We start from the raw sequence: 19,127 nt of genomic DNA, 5'->3' as shown, positions 1-19,127 counted from the left end.
GTGCCTCGGTAGGTGCCGTTGTGCGGCCCCACGTGCGTAATTGGCACCAGGATGACATCGCTGGAGCTACTCAGGAATGCAGAGACATGCAAGAAACAGACCGCTGGTGCCATGAATCTAGGGCCCTGAAAGAGAGGACCTTAACCCTAGAAATCAGTTTGCATAACGGGGAGGATGGGTGAGGCAGTAAGGAATATCACTACTAATGTTTCTTACAGATATATGGTTACAGAAGGTAAGTAACTTGTGCATCTTAAAGAAACACGTAGTGATAGATTCCTTACCTTAGAATAGATACCCCAGCAATACCAACCCTGGTGGTGGTTCTGCGAACCAAGATCACACCAGAAAGTCCTGGAGAACAGAACGGCTAAAGAAGCCGTCTCTACGGACTTGGCTTCCCAGGTAGTAGTGCTTGGTAAACGTGTGCAGCAAAGCCCACGTAGCTGCCTGACAGATGTCCTGCAAGGAAACTCCTCATCCCAGAATAGTAGTGGCTACCGTCGCCCTGGTAGAGTGGGCGTGTCATTCCCACCGGAGGCTACTTTTTAGCCAAGGAGTAACAAGCCTTTATACACAGATCGACCCACCCAAGAGATGGTCCATTTGTGCACAGCCCGACCTTTTTTGGTGCCCACGTGGCCAACAAAGAGCTGGTCATCCACCCGGAACTGTTGTGTGCGGCTCAGATAGAAAGAGCGGACATTTTGGGTCCAGACGGTGGAGACTCTCTTTAGAGGGATGCGGAAAGAAGGTGGGCAAATTGATGGTCTGCCCTATGTGAAAGGCAGTGACAACCTTTGGCAGAAAAGAAGGACAAGTCCTTAGAAAAACTTTGTGCGGATGGACAGAGTGAAAAGGAGGCTTAGAAGAAAGAGCCTGGAGCTCACTCACTCTTCTGGCAGAAGTGATGGCAACCAGGAAAGCAGTCTTTAGAGTGATAAGACGAAAAGGGCAATTATGAAGTGGCTCAAAGGGAGTGCACATCAGAAAGGTACGAACTAGATTCATGTCCCACTGAGGCATCACGAAAGGAACAGGAGGAAATATGTGTGTGAAGCCTTTCAAGAATCTATTTACAACAGGGGACTTGACAAGAGCAGGCTGATCTGGGAGCCTTAAAATGGCAGAAATGGCCGAGAGATAGCCCCTGATAGTGCCAAGAGCAGAGCCCTGCAGGGCCGAAGAGAGAAGAAAAAGAACTACCTCTGAAAGAGGGGCAGAAAAGGGGATCCACAGTCTTTGCTGTGCACCATGCCTCAAACTTCACCTACAGGCATATACAGTCTTAGTGTAGTGACGCCTGGCTGCCAAGATAACATTACAGACTTCGGGGAGCGAAATACGTCCACTGCAACCGCTCAATCTCCACGAAAGGAGGTGGCGGCTGGACAGGTTCGGGTGGAGGACCGTCCCCTGCCGCTGCAACAGAGGATCCTTCCGAAGAGGCAGAAGGTTTGGAGGGATCCATGCTCATACTGAGTAACTTGGGATACCATACTCTTCGAGCCCAGTTTGCAGCCACAAGGATAACTTGGGCCCGGTCACGCCTGATCTTCAGCACTCTGGGCAGAAGTGTTATAAGCGGAAAAGCGTACAATAGACCGCAACTCCCCTCGCAACGAAAAGCGTCGCCAACCGAGTGCCTCCTTGGAAATTCCAATGAGCAGAACTGATGACATTGCGCGATCTCTTCGGTGGCGAATAGATCAAACCAAGGCTCACCCCACTGCTGAAAGAGACCTTGTGCCACGTCTCAGTTCAGACGCCATTCGTGATCCATCATGCACCAGCGGCTGAGTTCGCCCACCCTGGCGTTCAGAGAACCTGCCAGGTGTTCAACCACCAGGGACATGCCCTGATGTTCCAGCCAAGCCCAGATGTGCAGGGCCTCTTGGCATAGGGTCCACGACCCCACCCTGCCCTGTTTGTTGCAGTACCAAATGGTAGTGGTGTTGTCTGTGAACACCTGCACTACTCTCCCCACGACAGAGGGGAGGAATGCTTTCAGCGCAGGTCGGATCGCCCGAAGCTCCAGCAGGTTGAGGTGAAGCCTGAACTCTGCCGGAGACCAGAAGCCTCTGATGTCCGCCTCTCCCATCCCAGAAGCAGCGCGTCCGTCACAAGTGTATGTTCCGGTTGGGGACGGGAAAGGGATCTGCCATTGACCCAATCGCGATTCGTGAGCCACCACTGCTGGCAATTGTCGTGCAGTGCCCTCCTAGATCTGGACGTGATCGGACAGGGTGCCCTGATGCTGTGCCCACTGGAACTTCAGGTTTCGCTGCAGAGCCCGCATATGCCATCTGGCATGATCCACAAGCAGAATGCAGGAGGCCATCAAGCCCAGCAGCCGAAGGGTTATCCTGACCGAAACCCGGGACAGAGGCTGAAAGATCGAAATCATAGCCTGAATGTCCCGGACTAGCTGTTTTGGAGGATAAACCTGAAAGCGCGCAGAGTCCAGAACCGCTCCAATGAAAAGGATCTTCTGCAAGGGAATCAGGTGCGACTTCAGCACATTGATGGAAAATCCCAGGAAATCAGGAGGTCGGCAGTAGTCTGGAAGTGGGAGTCAACAGCCTGGGGCGAGCCCGCCTTCAACAGCCAGTCGTCGAGATGGGGGGAAGACTGAAACCCCTTAACTGCGCAGATGAACTGCAACCACCGACATCACTTTCGTGAACACCCGAGGGGCGCTGGGAAGGCCGGAGGCGAGCACAGTGAACTGAAAATGCTTGTGGCCTACCGGAAATCGCAGGTAGCGCCTGTGGGCAGGCAGGACGGGAATATGAACATATGCGTCCTGCAAGTGCAACTACACCATCCAGTCTTGTGGATCCAGGGCAGACAAGACCTGAGCAACTGTGAGCATCTTTAACTTCTCCTTCCGGAGGAAGCGATTGACGTTCCGAAGGTCTAAGATAGGACGCATTACCTTGTCCTTGGAACCAGAAAGTAGTGGGAACAACAACCATGACCTACTTCTGGCATCAGAACACGCTCAATGGCCCCCTTAGCCAAGAGGGCCGCAACTTCCTGCTGGTGAAGTGCCAAGTGATCCCCTGACATGCTGTGGCACTGAGGTGGCATGGCTGGATGGGTTGTCTCGAAGGGGAAGGAATAGCCCCTTCGTACAAGTTACTTACCTTTGGTAATGATGTATCTGGTAGAGACTATTCTAGCCACAGAATACTTAGCGTAGAATTATCCCCAGGCTTGAGACTGCATCTGGAATTATTTTTGCCACAGCATCTCTGCGCGCCGGGGGCGGCACCACTTGACTCCGCCCTGACGTAGTCCGCTGACGTAACGCAAGTCCCACCCTGGCGCGCTGACGTCAGTGCTCTTACGAGAACTTTTCCGCGCCACAACGCGGAGCCATCACAAACAAAACTGTGAGAATATGGGAACATTGTGCGAAACAAAATCAGGTAAACAGAAAGGGAAGAAGCGAATGGTGAGGAACAGCACCATTTGGGACAGTGCCAGGCACTGTGTTACTGAAAGTCATGGAAGGGAAAGAGCAGAGGACCCCTCTGAGAAGCAACCTTGCAAAGCGAAGGCGATCTCCTCCCTGGAGGCAGAAAAACATGTGAAAAATATCATAGCAGACAACAGAAAGTCTGCAACTACAATCTAGAACGGTGAAGGGCAACAAGTCCGGAACAGAGGAGTAACGGCAAATTACCCCAAGAAGACACCATCAAGGAGAGTCGTATAGTCTGGAAAGAGCTAAGGGCTGAGGCACAGCCAAGAGATCCCAACTCAGAGGACCACAGAGGAGTCAGAAAACCCAAGCAACGAAAAAGGGAGAAAATAGGGGTAGGCCCCACACTGAAATAACCAGGGTGTAGGGATGCAGAAGTACACATGAACCTACCGTCCAATTAACAGAAAGGAAGGAGTGGAACAAATAAACAGAACAAAGCATCCTGCCAGGGAGGAAGTGAAAGAAGGCACTCGCAGAAGACAAAGCCACCTGGAGGGAGGCGAGTGCAGAAGACTGAGCTGAAGGTCCTCGTAGAACGGGGAGGACTGAAGGTCCTCGTAGAACGGGGAGGAAGGGCGGGCCGTGAAGTAATCTGCGGCTAGAATCGTCTCTACCAGATACATCGTTCCCGAAGGTAAGTAACTTGTACATCTGATAGAGACTACTAGCCGCAGATTCCTTAAAGTAGAATCGATACCCTAGCCATACCCAGAAGGAAGGAGGGTCTGCAAGAGAACCTCACCAGCTTGGAAGAACACAGGGCCCCAACAGGGGATGTGTCAGTGGGACAGGAAGGACGGACTAGCCCCCACCAAGAAGAAGTAAGCAAATACAAGGAGAAGGGAGGCCCAGGATACCACAAGCCTAACCGAGGGGCAAAGGACATCCGCCAGAAAACCCGGAGGAGCAGACGATACCAAGAGAGTACCAAAGAAAGAAAAGAACCACCCGCAAAATCCAAGAAGAAGAGGTGGAAACGGAGGAAGAGCTCGCCTCAGGAGAACACACCCAGTGAAGTTGACAGCTGAACGACATCAGCCCCTAGGAAGGGGACAAGACAGGAACGACCCCACGGCCGAGAAGCGCATAAGTGAGAAGGAAGACACAGTCGCGCAAAGCTCCAGCAAAGTAAGGGACAGGAGCACACATGGCAATAGGCCCACGGAGGTGGACCATAACGACCAGGCGTGCGCAGCAGGCAGCTGGTAAATACTACGAAGTAGTGTGTCCAGAACAGTGACCCCCAGGAAGCGAGAAATATGTAGTACAGACCTAAAGCCGCCAACCAGAACACCAGAAATATCCTAGCCCCCCTGGAACACAAAGCAGAGGACCAGGCAGAAACGTCGGATAATAAGGTGGAAACACCACGACACAATGCCGTAGACCGCATTACAAAAGTCGGTCTGGCGATCCAGAGGCTGAAGAGGGAAGGCAAAATGCACAGGAGACATCACGCAGTAACAAAGAGCAAAATGTACGACAGGCAAGCCCTGTAGAAGAAGGGTAGTAACACCATCAGATAATCAGCAGGTCCGACCCTGGAGCAGCGCAAGCTGAGCTAAGGCGGAAGAAAAAGGACCGCACCAGGCAGTATACAGGGACGTCAGTAAACTTGAGGAACCCGAGAAGGTATCCACACCCGCCCAGCTTAGAACAGAGCTATACAATAGCCAAAAAGTACCCCACCTAGGGTATGACACGTCCCAAAACAAAACAGGGGAACACTTCTTAGAGAAACCCGAAGCAGAGGTCAAGAACAAAAAAGACATGTGGGTATCACCACAGGCAGCTTACCAATCAGCCCAAAAATACACAGATGGTCCAACCTGAGGGCCTATACGGCTTCACTAACAGCCAAAAAACACACACCTCAAAAGCTGAAGCGCTGTACTAGCAGCCAAAAGTAGAGGGGCCAACTGAAGGCATTCTAAACCACACACAGCACACAGACAGGCCAACCGAAACACTAGGCCCAGAGAGAAAGGTGGGATAAACGTCTCCCATAAGACACCTGAGGACCGACAAGCTGAAGCTTACAGGAGGAGAGGGAGGGGAGGAGGACGGAGCCCCGCAAGGAGTCGTTGAATAGCGTAATCCACGTGGGGGTTAAATAAAAGAATCCCATCAAAAGGCAGGTAAACAAGACGCACAAGTTACTTACCTTCGGTAACGATATATCTGTAAGATAGTGTTAGATTACCTTACCTTAGAATATCCCCAGGCGTCAGACCGGATCAGGAAAGTTTTCGTCAGCAGTACACCTGTGCGTCGCTAGGCGCCGTCTGCCGCGCCACGTCCGTTGTCGTGGTCGCCGGAATGACGTGGGAGTTGCGCGCTGTCAGTTCTGTACATAGCTTTCCGCACCAGTAACGCAGAGCCATGATAGAAACAGACACTGGTGCCATGAAACTAGGGCCATGAAACTAAGGTCCTGAAAGGGATGTCCTTAGCCCTAGATATTGGTTCGCAGAACGGGAGGATGGGTGGGGCGGTAAGAAATCTAACACTAACTAATCTTTCTTACAGATATATCGTTACCGATGGTCTGTAACTTGTGCATCTGAAAGAAACACATTGTGTTAAATTCCTTACCTTAGAATAGATACCCCAGCAATACCAATACCGGTGATGGGTCTGCGAACCAAGATCACACCAGAAAGTCCTGGAGAACAGAACGGCCGAAAAATCCATCTCTCCGGACGTAGCTGCCTGACAGATGTCCTGCAAGGCGACTCCCTGACCCAGGGCAGTAGTAGCCGCAGTGGCCCGGGTGGAATTGGCGCACAGCCCAACCGGAGCCTCCTTTTTCGCTAAAACTTGATGTACAAGACGACCCGCCGAGAGATGGTCTGCTTGTGCACCGCCCGTCCCTTCTTAGCGCCTACGTAACCAACAAAGAGCTGGTCGTCCACCCAGAACTGGCGTGTGCGATCTAGGTAGGAGAGCGCACACGTTTTGGTTACAGACGGTGGAGCCTCTCTTCCTCCTTCGAAGGATGTGGAGGCGGAAAGAAGGTGGGCAAGGTGATGGACTGCCCAATGGGAAAGGCTGTGACTACCTTGGGCAGGAAAGAAGGACGAGTCCTCAGAACAACTTTGTCCGGATGGACAGAGAGGAAAGGAGGTTTTGAAGATAGAGACTAGAGCTCACTCAATCTCCTGGCAGAGGGGATGCAACCAGGAATGCAATTTTAAGATTCAGAAGACGAAGAGGACAGTTATGAAGTGGCTTAAAGAGAGCGCACATCAGATATGTGAGAACAAGATTCAAGTCCCACTGAGGCATCACGAAGGGAACAGGAGGAAACGTGTGTGATGCCTGTGAGAAGTTGGCCTGATATATGATGTTCACTAGTTCTAGTGATCACCTTGTATCAGTCCAAACAACCCTTATGGTGATTGGTTGTAAGTCAACCTTATAGACCAGCTATCCTAATGGTAGCATGGACAAAACAGTCTTAGGCTAAACTCTTTTGGCATGTGAAGCCAGCTGTTTTACCACATATAACCCCTTGAATACCAAGTGAAAGGACACCACACAGGTTATGAAAATAAACAAGTATGTATTAACTAACATACACCTCTGAACTCTTTATGAGGTCAGAGGGCTAAGCACATGACAAACTCTTAGGAAAAATACGTTTAAGTTGCACGATTTACAATGGTGCCCTAGGGGCACGACAAACCATATACTAAGTAAGTGGAATGTGAAAGTCAATCAAAGGAATGGAGCTGTCCAGAGGCTGTAGGATCGCTGGGACCACGCTATACTAACTTGAGGTAAGTAATAGGAGGCCCAAGGAGCGCGTGTGCAGAGTGTGAACTCACACACGAGATGCATACAAACGTCTATGGACAGTACAGTTTAAAGAAAAAGGTGAGTACGGATGTCCCCGACTAGATAGGACTAAAACGACTGTGGAACTGGACACTAGGAGAGTCAAGCTACCCTTGAGCACCGAAATGCTCGTGTTACCTCACCCACAGGCTGCGGGTGCATAGGTGCCAAGTCGTGACGGGTTCCGGAGTTGAAGTCTATGGAGCCTGGAGGAAAAGATGCTGCAGGCGGTCAGGAGGAAGATGTCTGGTGTGATCCAAGGGTGGATCAGTGAAGAGAAGAACCTGAAAGCAAAAGGGACAATGTTCAAAGTCACTAGCTAGTGACTGGAGTGGAACCAGATGTCGTCGTCGCGATCAGGTGAAGGTGGACGCTTGTCTCTGCAGCCAAGTGGACCAGGTGGTGTCTTCGACAACCAGGATGGAGGTACGAGCTGTCCCACGCAGGCTCTCACTGCCGGCGGTGTCGGCTTCGAATTCTGAGTCAACAGGCCTTGGCAAAGGCAACCCACGCGGTGAGTGGAAACGGCGTCTGGAATGGACCAGGAGGGTCCGGGGTGCTCCTCTTTTGGAAGGGAGCAAGGGCCAGTCTGGAGCAACCAGACCAGCAGTGAAGTTGTCGGAGTTAGTCGCCTGTGGAGCAGAACGTCGAAGTCCAGAGTTTCTTCTTGTAAAGTTGATCAGGATAATCTAATTTGGAATGGGACCAGCTCCTACCTTTATTCGGCTAAAGGGGGCTGCACTACGACTAGGTCCCTCCTCTGGGTGGGACCAGGAAGGGGGGTGGTTACACCCCCTTTCCTTTGTCCGGTCTTGCGCCAGCTCTGGGGCTGGGGTGCCCAAGGAACTGGTTTAGACCGGTGTATGCACGGGGAGACCTTGTGTGCCCCAGGCATGTCTCATTCCTTTCAGCCCTGTCCTACCTAATTCACAAAATCCTGTCTGGGGTGGTGCTAGCACCTCCCAAGGCAGGAAACCCTTTGTCCAAGCCTCCCTCGCTGGAAGGACTCCCAGCAGCAGGACATCAGACTCGTGTCTGTGGTGGCAGCATCCATTTTGTGATGCTGAGGCTCGAGTTAACTTTAACCGGGGTTCACAGTTACATACATGTCGTGTCCCTCTAGAAGGGTGGAATACTACCCCCGTCGCCAGAATTGGCGAGGGGGTAGTATTCCAATTCGTATGACACCTTACTCGACATGTTTTGATAATGCTATACCAAAGTTAGCATTTAACCGCAAGGATTATAATGCACCTGAGAGTATATGGTATAGCGTTATCATGGAACAGCTATTAGGACTTGGTTCCGCAAGCTGCAAACGGGCTCAGCTCATGCCAAAGCACCATCTCACATAATTCCAAGCACTCTGCCTTCAGGATTGATAAGGCCTGCCATAGGAGTGACTGATAGGAATATATGCACAAGTTACTACTTGTGTAACGATATATCTGTAAGAGACATTAGTTAGTGATAGATTCCTTACCTTAGAATATCCCCAGGCGTCAGACTGGATCCGGAAAGTTTTGCGTATCAGTACCCTTGCGCATCGGTAGGCGTCGTCTGCGGCTCCGCGTCCGTCGCCGTGGGCGCCGTGATGACGTCGTCGGAGTACTTAGACGCCGCCTCCGCGTGCTGACGTCAGTTCTTAGCCACAGCTTTTCCGCGCCAGAAGCGCAGAGCCATGACAAAAACCGACACTGGTGCCAAGAAACTAGGGCCCTGAAAGGGGATGACCTTAACCCTAGATATCGGTTCGCAGAACGGGGAGGATGGGTGGGTCGGTAAGGAATCTATCACTAACTAATGTCTCTTACAGATATATCGTTACACAAGTAGTAACTTGTGCATATGAAAGAGACACGTTAGTGATAGATTCCTTACCTTAGGATACCCCAGCAATACCATCCCCGTGGTGGTGGGTCTGCGAACCAATATTTACACCAGAAAGTCCTGGAGAACGGAACGGCCAAAGTAGCCGTCTCCCCGGACTTGACTGTCCAGGCAGTAGTGCCTAGCAAACGTGTGCAACGAGGCCCACGTAGCTGCCTGGCAAATGTCCTGCAAGGGCACACCTCGGCCCAAGGCAGTTGTAGTGGCCGTGGCTCGAGTAGAATGAATCCTCAGCCCAACAGGGGATTCCTTCTTAGCCAAGGAGTAACACGCCTGGATGCACTTGATAATCCATCGAGAGATGGTCCTCTTGTGCACCGCTTTCCCTTTCTTAGCGCCCGCGTACCCAACAAAGAGTTGATCATCCACCCGGAACTGGCGTGTGCGATCCTGATAGAACGAGAGCGCACGTGTTGGGTCCAGACGGTGGAGCCTCTCCTCCTCTCTCGAGGGGTGCGGAGGCGGAAAGAAGGTGGGCAATGTGATGGACTGCCCAATGTGGAAGGCCGTGACCACCTTAGGCAAGAAGGAGGGCCTAGTCCTCAAAAGAACCTTGTCCGGATGGACTGAAAGGAAAGGAGGCTTACAAGAGAGAGCCTGGAGCTCACTCACTCTCCTGGCAGAGGTGATGGCTACCAGGAAGGCAGTCTTCAAAGAAAGAAGGCGAAGCGGACAGTTATGAAGTGTCTCAAAGGGAGCGCACATCAGAAATGTTAGAACCAGGTTCAAGTCCCACTGAGGCATCACGAAGGGAACACGAGGAAAGGTATGAGTGATGCCCTTCAGGAATCTGTTTACTATAGGGGACTTAAACAAAGAAGGTTGGTCAGGCAGCCTCAGAAAGGCTGAAAGAGCCGAAAGATAGCCCTTGATAGTGCCCAGAGCAGAGCCCTGCTGGGCAAGAGAAAGAAGGAAGAGAAGAACCTCAGAGAGAGGGGCATTGAGGGGATCACCAGCCTTTGCTGTGCACCATGCCACAAATCTGTTCCACCTGCAGGCGTATACCGTCTTTGTGGAGGGACGCCTGACTGCCAGAATGATGTTGCAAACTTCAGGAGGCAAGTCAAATGGCCTCAACTGTCGCCACTCAATCTCCAACCATGGAGGTGGAGACTGGACAGGTTCGGGTGGAGGACCGTCCCCTGCTGCTGCGACAGAAGGCCCTCCTGAAGAGGCAGACGAACCGGGGGATCGACTGACATACTGAGTAGCTCGGGATACCAGTACCTTCGTGCCCAGTCCGGAGCCACAAGGATGAATTGTGCCCGGTCGCGCTTGATCTTCTTCAGCATTCTAGGCAGAAGTGGTATAGGCGGAAAGGCGTACAACAGACCGCAGCTCCACTCGCGACGAAAAGCGTCTCAGAGCGAGTGCCGCCTTGGAAATTCCAACGCGCAGAACTGATGACATTGCGCGTTCTCTTCGGTGGCAAATAGATCTAACCAAGGCTCTCCCCATTGCAGAAAGAGGCCTTGCGCCACGTCCGAGTTCAGACGCCATTCGTGATCCATCGAGCACCGACGGCTGAGTTTGTCCGCCCTGGCGTTCAGAGAACCTGCCAGGTGTTGAACCATCAGAGTCACACCCTGATGTTCCAGCCAATGCCAGAGACGCAGAGCCTCCTGGCAAAGAGTCCACGACCCCACTCCGCCCTGTTTGTTGCAGTACCACATGGCGGTGGTGTTGTCCGTGAACACCTGCACTGCACTCCCTCGGACAGACGGGAGGAATGCTTTCAGTGCCAGACGAATCGCCCGCAGCTCCAACAGATTGATATGGAGCCGGGACTCCGCTGGAGAACAGAGTCCTCTGATCTCTGCCTCTCCCAAGTGGCCTCCCCAGCCCTGGATGGACGCGTCCGTCACAACTACGTGCTCCGGTTGGGGAAGGGAGAGGGATCTGCCGTTGACCCAATCGCGGTCCGTGAGCCACCACTGCAGCTGCGTCGCAGTGCCCTCCGAGATCAGGACATGGTCGGACAGGTTGCCCCGGTGCTGGGCCCACTGAAACTTCAGGTCCCACTGCAGAGCCCGCATCCGCCACCGTGCGTGATGCACCAGAAGGATGCAGGAGGCCATCAGCCCCAGAAGCTGCAGCGTCAACCTGACCGAAACCAGGGATAACGGCCGGAAGATCGGAATCAGAGCCTGTATATCCCGGACCCGCTGTTCGGGCGGGTAAACCCGAAACTGCGCCGAGTCGAGAACCGCTCCGATGAAAAGGAGCTTCTGAGAGGGGCACAGGTTTGGCTTCGGCACATTGATGGAAAATCCCAGCCGTGCAGGAGATCCGCCGTAGTCTTGAGGTGGCTGACGACTGCCTGGGGCGAGCCCGCCTTCAACAACCAGTCGTCTAGGTAGGGGAAGACTGAAACCCCCAACCTGCGCAGATGAGCTGCGACCACCGCCATCACCTTCGTGAACACCCGTGGGGCGCTGGTAAGGCCGAAGGGGAGCACGGTAAACTGAAAGTGCTCGAGGCCTACCGTGAACCGCAGGTAACGCCGGTGGGCCGGCAGGACGGGGATGTGGAAATACGCGTCCTTCAAGTCCAACGCTACCATCCAGTCTCCTGGGTCTAGGGCAGCCAAGACCTGAGCCAGTGTCAGCATTTTGAACTTCCTTCCGGAGGAAGCCGTTGACGTTCCTCAGATCCAAGATAGGGCGCAGGCCCCCTTTGCCCTTCTTGGGTACCAGGAAGTAGTGGGAGTAGCAACCACAACCTACTTCCGGCCCAGGAACGCGCTCAATGGCCCCCTTGGCCAAGAGGGCCGAAACTTCCTCCTGCAGGAGCCGCAAGTGATCCCCCAATATGCGGTGGTGTTGCGGTGGCATGGCTTGAGGGGTCGTCTCGAAGGGGAGGGAGTAGCCCCTCCGGACGATCTGCAGCACCCACCTGTCCAAAGTGACTGTGCGCCAGTGAGAGTGGTGATGGCGAAACCTGCCTCCCACTGGCGTCACTTGGGCCGAAAAGCACGGACTAGGAGGGTTTAGAGGCGGATGCTGCAGGGGCAGGTGTGGACTGGCTCCGCCTGTTTCCCCGACCGCCTCCACGGCGGTTTCCACGGCCGCCGCGCTGTACGACAGTTTGCGGCGAGTGGCTGGCGGCACGTGTGGGGGCGCCCCTTCCTTGGCCACGAAAGGAGCGAAAGGCACCCACTTGCTGGCGCGGGCCGAGAGGCCCAAGGACTTGGCCGTAGCCCTGGAGTCCTTAAAGCGCTCAAGCGCGTGGTCTGCCTTTTTGCCAAAGAGGCGACTGCCATCGAACGGCATGTCCATGAGTGTATTCTGGACCTCTCCCGAGAAGTTGGCGGATCTCAGCCGGGGGTAGTGTCGAATCACTTCCGCCACCGTTTCCCACAGAGAGTGGGTGTAACGGCCCAAGAGGCATGCGGTGTTGGAAGACCGCAGTCCCAAGCTAAGGGACGAGAACACCTTCTTGCCATAGGCCTCGTACCTCTTGGATTCCCGATGGGGGGGGGGAGCCGTCGGGAATGCGGTCTGGGAGTTAGAGGCCTGGATAACCAGACTCTCGGGGTGGGGTGGGTGGACAGGAAACATGGGTCGCCCGGGGCCGGGCAGTGGCGTCTGGCCACGTTCCTATCTACAGGCGAACCTGTAGCGGGCCTGGACCAAGTGCCCAAAAGAACGTCCGTCAAGGCCTCATTAAAACGGCAGCAGAGGCTCCATAGAGCATGACTGCGGCTTAAGGACCTCAGTGAGGAGGTTAGTCCCCACGGCCGCGACGGGGAGCTCAAGGCCCAAGGCCTTAGCAGCCCTCATCAACACCACACCATAAGTAGCACCCTCCTCCGAAGCCACGGTAGGAGGAGAGACAAATCCAGTGTCTGGAGAGGTGTCCAGGCCACTGGCCTCCCCAAGGTCTCCTGTCCAGTCCATGTTAGACTGACACTCCCTGGTGAACAAGTTACTTACCTTCGGTAACGATATATCTGTAAGAAACATTAGTTAGTGTTAGATTCCTTACCTTAGAATATCCCCAGGCGTCAGTCTGGATCCGGAAACTTTTGCGTAGCAGTACCCCTGCGCGTCGGTAGGCGTCGTCTGCAGGCGTCCCCTGCGGCTCCGCGTCCGTCGTCGGCGTCGTGCGCCGTGATGACGTCGCTGGAGTACATAGACGCCGCCTCCGCGCGCTGACGTCAGTTCTTTGCACACAGCATTTCCGCGCCAGGAGACGCAGAGCCATGAGAGAACCAACACTGGTGCCATGTAAAAACTAGGGCCCTGAAAGGGATGACCTTAACCCTAGGTATCAGTTCGCAGAACGGGGAGGATGGGTGGGTTCGGTAAGGAATCTAACACTAACTAATGTTTCTTACAGATATATCGTTACCGAAGGTAAGTAACTTGTTCATCTGAAAGAAACACGTTAGTGTTAGATTCCTTACCTTAGAATACATACCCCAGCAATACCAACCCCGGTGGTGGGTCTGCGAACCAATACAACTACACCAGAAAGTCCTGGAGGACAGAACGGCCAAAGAAGCCATCCCTCCGGACTTGGCTGTCCAGGCAGTAGTGCCTCGCAAAGGTGTGCAGCGAGGCCCACGTAGCCGCTTGGCAAATGTCCTGCAAGGGGACTCCCCGGCCCAGGGCAGTGGTAGCCGCCGTGGCCCGAGTGGAATGGGCCCTCAGCCCAACAGGAGGCTCCTTCCGAGCCAAAGAGTAGCACGCTTTGATGCAGAGGACGACCCATCGAGAGATGGTTCGTTTACAGACCGCCCGTCCCTTCTTCGCACCCACGTAGCCAACAAACAGTTGGTCATCCACCCGGAACTGGCGTGTGCGATCCATGTAAAATGAAAGCGCACGTTTTGGGTCCAGACGATGGAGCCGCTCTTCATCCTTTGAAGGATGCGGAGGCGGGAAGAAGGAAGGGAGGGTGATGGACTGCCCGATGTGAAAGGCCGAAACAACCTTGGGCAGGAAAGAAGGTCTAGTCCTCAGAACCACCTTATCAGGATGAATGGACAGGAAAGGAGGTTGGACAGAAAGAGCCTGGAGCTCACTCACTCTCCTGGCAGAGGTGATGGCAACCAGGAAAGCCGTCTTTAAAGTCAGGAGACGGAGAGGACAAGAATGAAGGGGCTCAAAGGGAGCACACATTAGAAAGGTCAGAACCAGGTTCAAATCCCACTGAGGCATCACAAACGGAACAGGTGGAAACATGTGAGTGATGCCTTTCAAGAATCGAGTTACAATCGGGGATTTGAACAAAGAAGGCTGATCAGGAAGCCTTAAAAAGGCTGAAAGGGCAGAAAGGTAGCCCTTGATAGTGCCCAGAGCAGAGCCCTGCTGGGCAAGAGAAAGAAGAAACAGAAGAACCTCCGAAAGAGGGGCAGAAAGAGGATCCACAGCCTTTGCTGTGCACCATGCCACAAATCTGTTCCACCGACAGGCGTATACCGACTTAGTGGAGGGACGCCTGGCTGCCAGAATAACATCACAGACTTCAGGAGGCAAGTCAAATGGCCTCAACTGCCGCCGCTCAATCTCCAAGCATGGAGGTGGAGACTGGACAGGTTCGGGTGGAGGACCGTCCCCTGCTGCTGCGACAGAAGGTCCTCCTGAAGGGGCAGGCGGATCGGGGGACCGACTGACATGCTGAGTAGCTCGGGATACCAGTACCTTCGAGCCCAGTCCGGAGCCACAAGGATAACTTGGGCCCGGTCGCGCCTGATCTTCTTCAGCACTCTGGGCAGAAGTGGTATAGGCGGAAAGGCGTATAACAGACCGCAACTCCACTCGCGCCGAAAGGCGTCGCCGTGCGAGTGCCGTCTTGGAAACTCCAACGCGCAGAACTGATGACATTGCGCGTTCTCTTCGGTGGCGAATAGATCTAACCAAGGCTCTCCCCATTGCAGAAAGATGCCTTGCGCCACGTCAGAGTTCAGACGCCATTCGTGATCCATCGAGCACCGACGGCTGAGTTCGTCCGCCCTGGCGTTCAGAGAACCTGCCAGGTGTTGAACCGTCAGAGTCACGCCCTGACGTTCCAGCCATTGCCAGAGGCGCAGAGCCTCCTGGCAAAGGGTCCACGACCCCACACCGCCCTGTTTGTTGCAGTACCACATGGCGGTGGTGTTGTCGGTGAACACCTGCACCACACTCCCGTTGACAAAGGGGAGGAATGCCTTCAGTGCCAGACGAATCGCCCGCAGCTCCAACAGGTTGATATGGAGCCGGGACTCCGCCGGAGACCAGATGCCTCTGATCTCTGCCTCTCCCAAGTGGCCACCCCAGCCCTGGAGGGACGCGTCCGTCACGACAACGTGCTCCGGTTGGGGAAGGGAGAGGGACTTGCCCCTGACCCAATCGCGGTCCGTAAGCCACCACTGCAGTTGTCTCGCAGTGCCCTCCGAGATCAAGACGTGGTCGGACAAGTTGCCCTGATGCTGGGCCCACTGAAACTTCAGGTCCCACTGCAGAGCCCGCATCCGCCACCGAGCGTGATGCACCAGAAGGATGCAGGAAGCCATCAGTCCCAGCAGCCGCAGCGTCAACCTGACCGAAACCCGGGATAGCGGCTGAAAGATGGGAATCAAAGCCGGAATATCCCGAACCCGCCGTTCCGGAGGATAAACCCGAAACTGCGCCGAGTCCAGAACCGCTCCGATGAAAAGGAGCTTTTGAGAGGGACACAGGTGTGATTTCGGCACATTGATGGAGAACCCCAGGTCGTGCAAGAGGTCTGCCGTCATCTGAAGGTGGTGGACGACTGTCTGGGGCGAGCCCGCCTTCAACAACCAGTCGTCTAGGTAGGGGAAGACTGAAACCCCCAACCTGCGCAGATGGGCTGCGACCACCGCCATCACCTTTGTGAACACCCGTGGGGCGCTGGTAAGGCCGAAGGGAAGCACGATAAACTGAAAATGCTCCTGGCCTACCGTGAACCGCAGGTAACGCCGGTGGGCCGGCAGGACGGGGATGTGAAAATAGGCGTCCTGCAAGTCCAACGCTACCATCCAGTCTTGTGGGTCTAGAGCAGCCAAGACCTGAGCTAACGTCAACATCTTGAACTTCTCCTTCCGGAGGAAGCCGTTGACGTTCCTTAGATCCAAGATAGGACGTAGGCCCCCCTTGTCCTTCTTGGGCACCAGAAAGTAGTGGGAATAACAACCACGCCCTACTTCTGGCCCAGGAACGCGCTCGATGGCCCCCTTGGCCAAGAGGGCCGTAACTTCCTCCTGCAGAAGCGTCAAGTGGTCCCCCGACACACGGTGGTTCTGCGGTGGCATGGCTGGAGGAGAGGTCTCGAAGGGGAGGGAGTAGCCCCTTCGGACGATTTGCAGCACCCACCTGTCCGAAGTGATCGTGCGCCAGTGAGCGTGGTGATGGCGAACCCTGCCACCCACTGGCGTCACATGGGGCCGAAAGCACGGACTAGGAGGATTTTGGGGTAGATGCTGCGGGGGAAGGTGTGGTCTGACCCCGCCGTTGTCCCCGACCGCCACCACGGCGGTTCCCACGGCCGCCACCGCGTTGGAAGGATTGTTGCGGCGCGTGGCTGGCAGCACGTGTGGGGGCGCCCCTTCCTTGGCCACGAAAGGGACGAAACGAACCCGGTTGCTGACGCTGGGTCGAGAGACCCAAGGACTTGGCCGTGACCCTGGAGTCCTTGAAGCGTTCCAGCGCGTGGTCCGCTTTGTCACCGAACAGGTGACAGCCATCAAACGGCATGTCCATCAGGGCATTCTGGACATCAGCCGAAAAATTGGCGGATCTCAGCCAGGCGTGGCGACGAATCGCCACCGTCGTAGACATAGCCCTGCCCAGCGAGTCGGTCGTATCAAGACCACACCGAATTGAATATTTCGCTGCATCTCGGCCCTCAGCCACAGCCTGACCGAGCTTTGCCCGCACCTCCATGGGGCATTCTGGCAGCAGCTCCGCGACCGTATCCCACACAGAGTGGGTGTAGCGGCCCAAGAGGCAGGCGGTGTTGCAAGACCGCAGGCCCAAACTAATGGACGAGAAGACCTTTTTGCCAAACTGGTCATACCTCTTGGATTCCCGGTCGGGCGGGGCCGACGGGAATGCGGACTGGGAGGTCGAGGCCTGGATCACCAGACTCTCAGGAGTGGGGTGGGTAGACAGGTACTTGGGGTCGTCCGGACAAGGACGGTGGCGCCTGGCCACGTTCCGATCAACAGGCGCACCTGAAGCGGGCCTGGACCACGTGCCCAACAGAACGTCAGACAAGGCTTCATTAAACGGCAGCAGTGGCTCCACTGGGCATGACTGCGGTTTGAAGACCTCGGTGAGGATGTTAGGCCTCACGGCCGCGACGGGGAGCTCAAGGTGTAAGGCCTTGGCAGCCCTCATCAGCACCACAGAATAGGCAGCTCCCTCCACCGATGCCACGGTTGGAGGAGAGATCAAACCAGGGTTAGGGGAGTCGTCCAAACCACTGGCATCCCCCAAGTCACCTGTCCAGTCCGGGTCATACTGGCACTCGCGAGCCAGAGGGTCCTCGGACCCCTCCCAACCTTCACCGTACTCCTCATCCTCTCCGTATTCGGAGTCAATGATGAAGACCGGCTCCTCGGGGTTCATGGGCCCCATCGGCGCCGGGACCGGCGTCGTGCGACGCCCGTCCGGCGCCGCGTCCGGCGTCGGAGAAGGTAAGGGGACGGCGCCGCCCGGAGCCGGCGTCGGAACCCCACCGCCGGCCGGAACCGGCAGTGGAGAACCGGCGCCGCGCGGGGGCGGCGTCGGGGGTAACCCCGATGGCAACGGCGCCGGGGAGGCCGGAAGACCAGCCGGCGCCGATCCCGAAGGCCCCTGCGGCGCCGGGGTCGGAGCCGTCGGCGGCGCCGGGGCCGGAGCACCCGACGGCGCCGAGGCAGGGACACCCGAACCGCTAGGGCCCCCAGACGGTAGCACTGGGCCCGAAGGCGCCGTAGGCCCCGTCGGAGAAGCGAGCGCCCTCATGGCCATGAGGAACGCCTCGATCTCCTCAGGCGTCGCGCCATGCCCAGGGACCGGAGGGTATGAGGCAGGCCGCGCCGGCGACTCTCGCGGAGCCGCGGGGTTGGGGTCACCCGAGCCCCCGGCCGCATCGCGCGAGCGTCGGGGGGAGTCGGGGGTACGATGACGACGCCCCGACTTCTTGTGCTTCTTACCTGACGAGCCTGACGAGTGGTGTCGACTTCCGGAGCGCCCGGCGCGGCTCCGCGACCGCTCCCTCGAACGCTCTCTCGACCTCCGGCCGGACCGGGACCGCTCCCGGTCCCGACGTGGGGCCGACACCCGGAGCTCCAGCAGCTTGCGGGACCGCTCCCGCCTAGCCTTGTTGGTAAGGGCCCGGCAGTCGACGCAGGAGTCCACGTCGTGGTCAGGGCCCAGACACCGGAGGCAGAGGCGGTGATGGTCTGTGACCGACATCGTGCGCTCACAGTCATCGCAATTCTTAAACCCAGGCATCCTATCAGGCACCGTAGAGGAAAAAACAATTGAAAAACTTGGTCAAAGACCGGAGTACTGCTCTTCAGATCTGCGTCCACTGGCGCGGAAAAAAGAAGAACTGACGTCAGCGCGCGGAGGCGGCGTCTATGTACTCCAGCGACGTCATCACGGCGCACGACGCCGACGACGGACGCGGAGCCGCAGGGGACGCCTGCAGACGACGCCTACCGACGCGCAGGGGTACTGCTACGCAAAAGTTTCCGGATCCAGACTGACGCCTGGGGATATTCTAAGGTAAGGAATCTAACACTAACGTGTTTCTTTCAGATCAGAGGGTCTTCAGACCCCTCCCAATTCTCCCCTTCCCCCATCTCCTGATACTCAGGGTCGTAAGTGAATGGGGTCGGTTCATAGAAACAAAAATCTCCAAACGGCGTCGAGATCGGCGTCGTCCCGACGTCGCAACCGATTGAGAG

At 55.7% G+C, this 19,127-nt stretch overlaps 1 protein-coding gene across 1 annotated transcript in view; it reads right to left on the bottom strand.

The window, feature by feature from the left end:
• The window catches only part of CENPE (centromere protein E), a 1,817,274-nt gene that overhangs the window by 209,687 nt on the left and 1,588,460 nt on the right, over positions 1-19,127 (bottom strand). The window lies entirely within an intron of this gene.

The sequence above is a fragment of the Lissotriton vulgaris genome, chromosome 3_1, assembly GCF_964263255.1.
Source record: "Lissotriton vulgaris chromosome 3_1, aLisVul1.2, whole genome shotgun sequence".
NCBI classification, from domain to species: Eukaryota; Metazoa; Chordata; class Amphibia; order Caudata; family Salamandridae; genus Lissotriton; species Lissotriton vulgaris.
The sequence above is the reverse complement of the archived record's forward strand: the minus strand, read 5'-3'. Positions and strand labels throughout refer to the sequence as shown.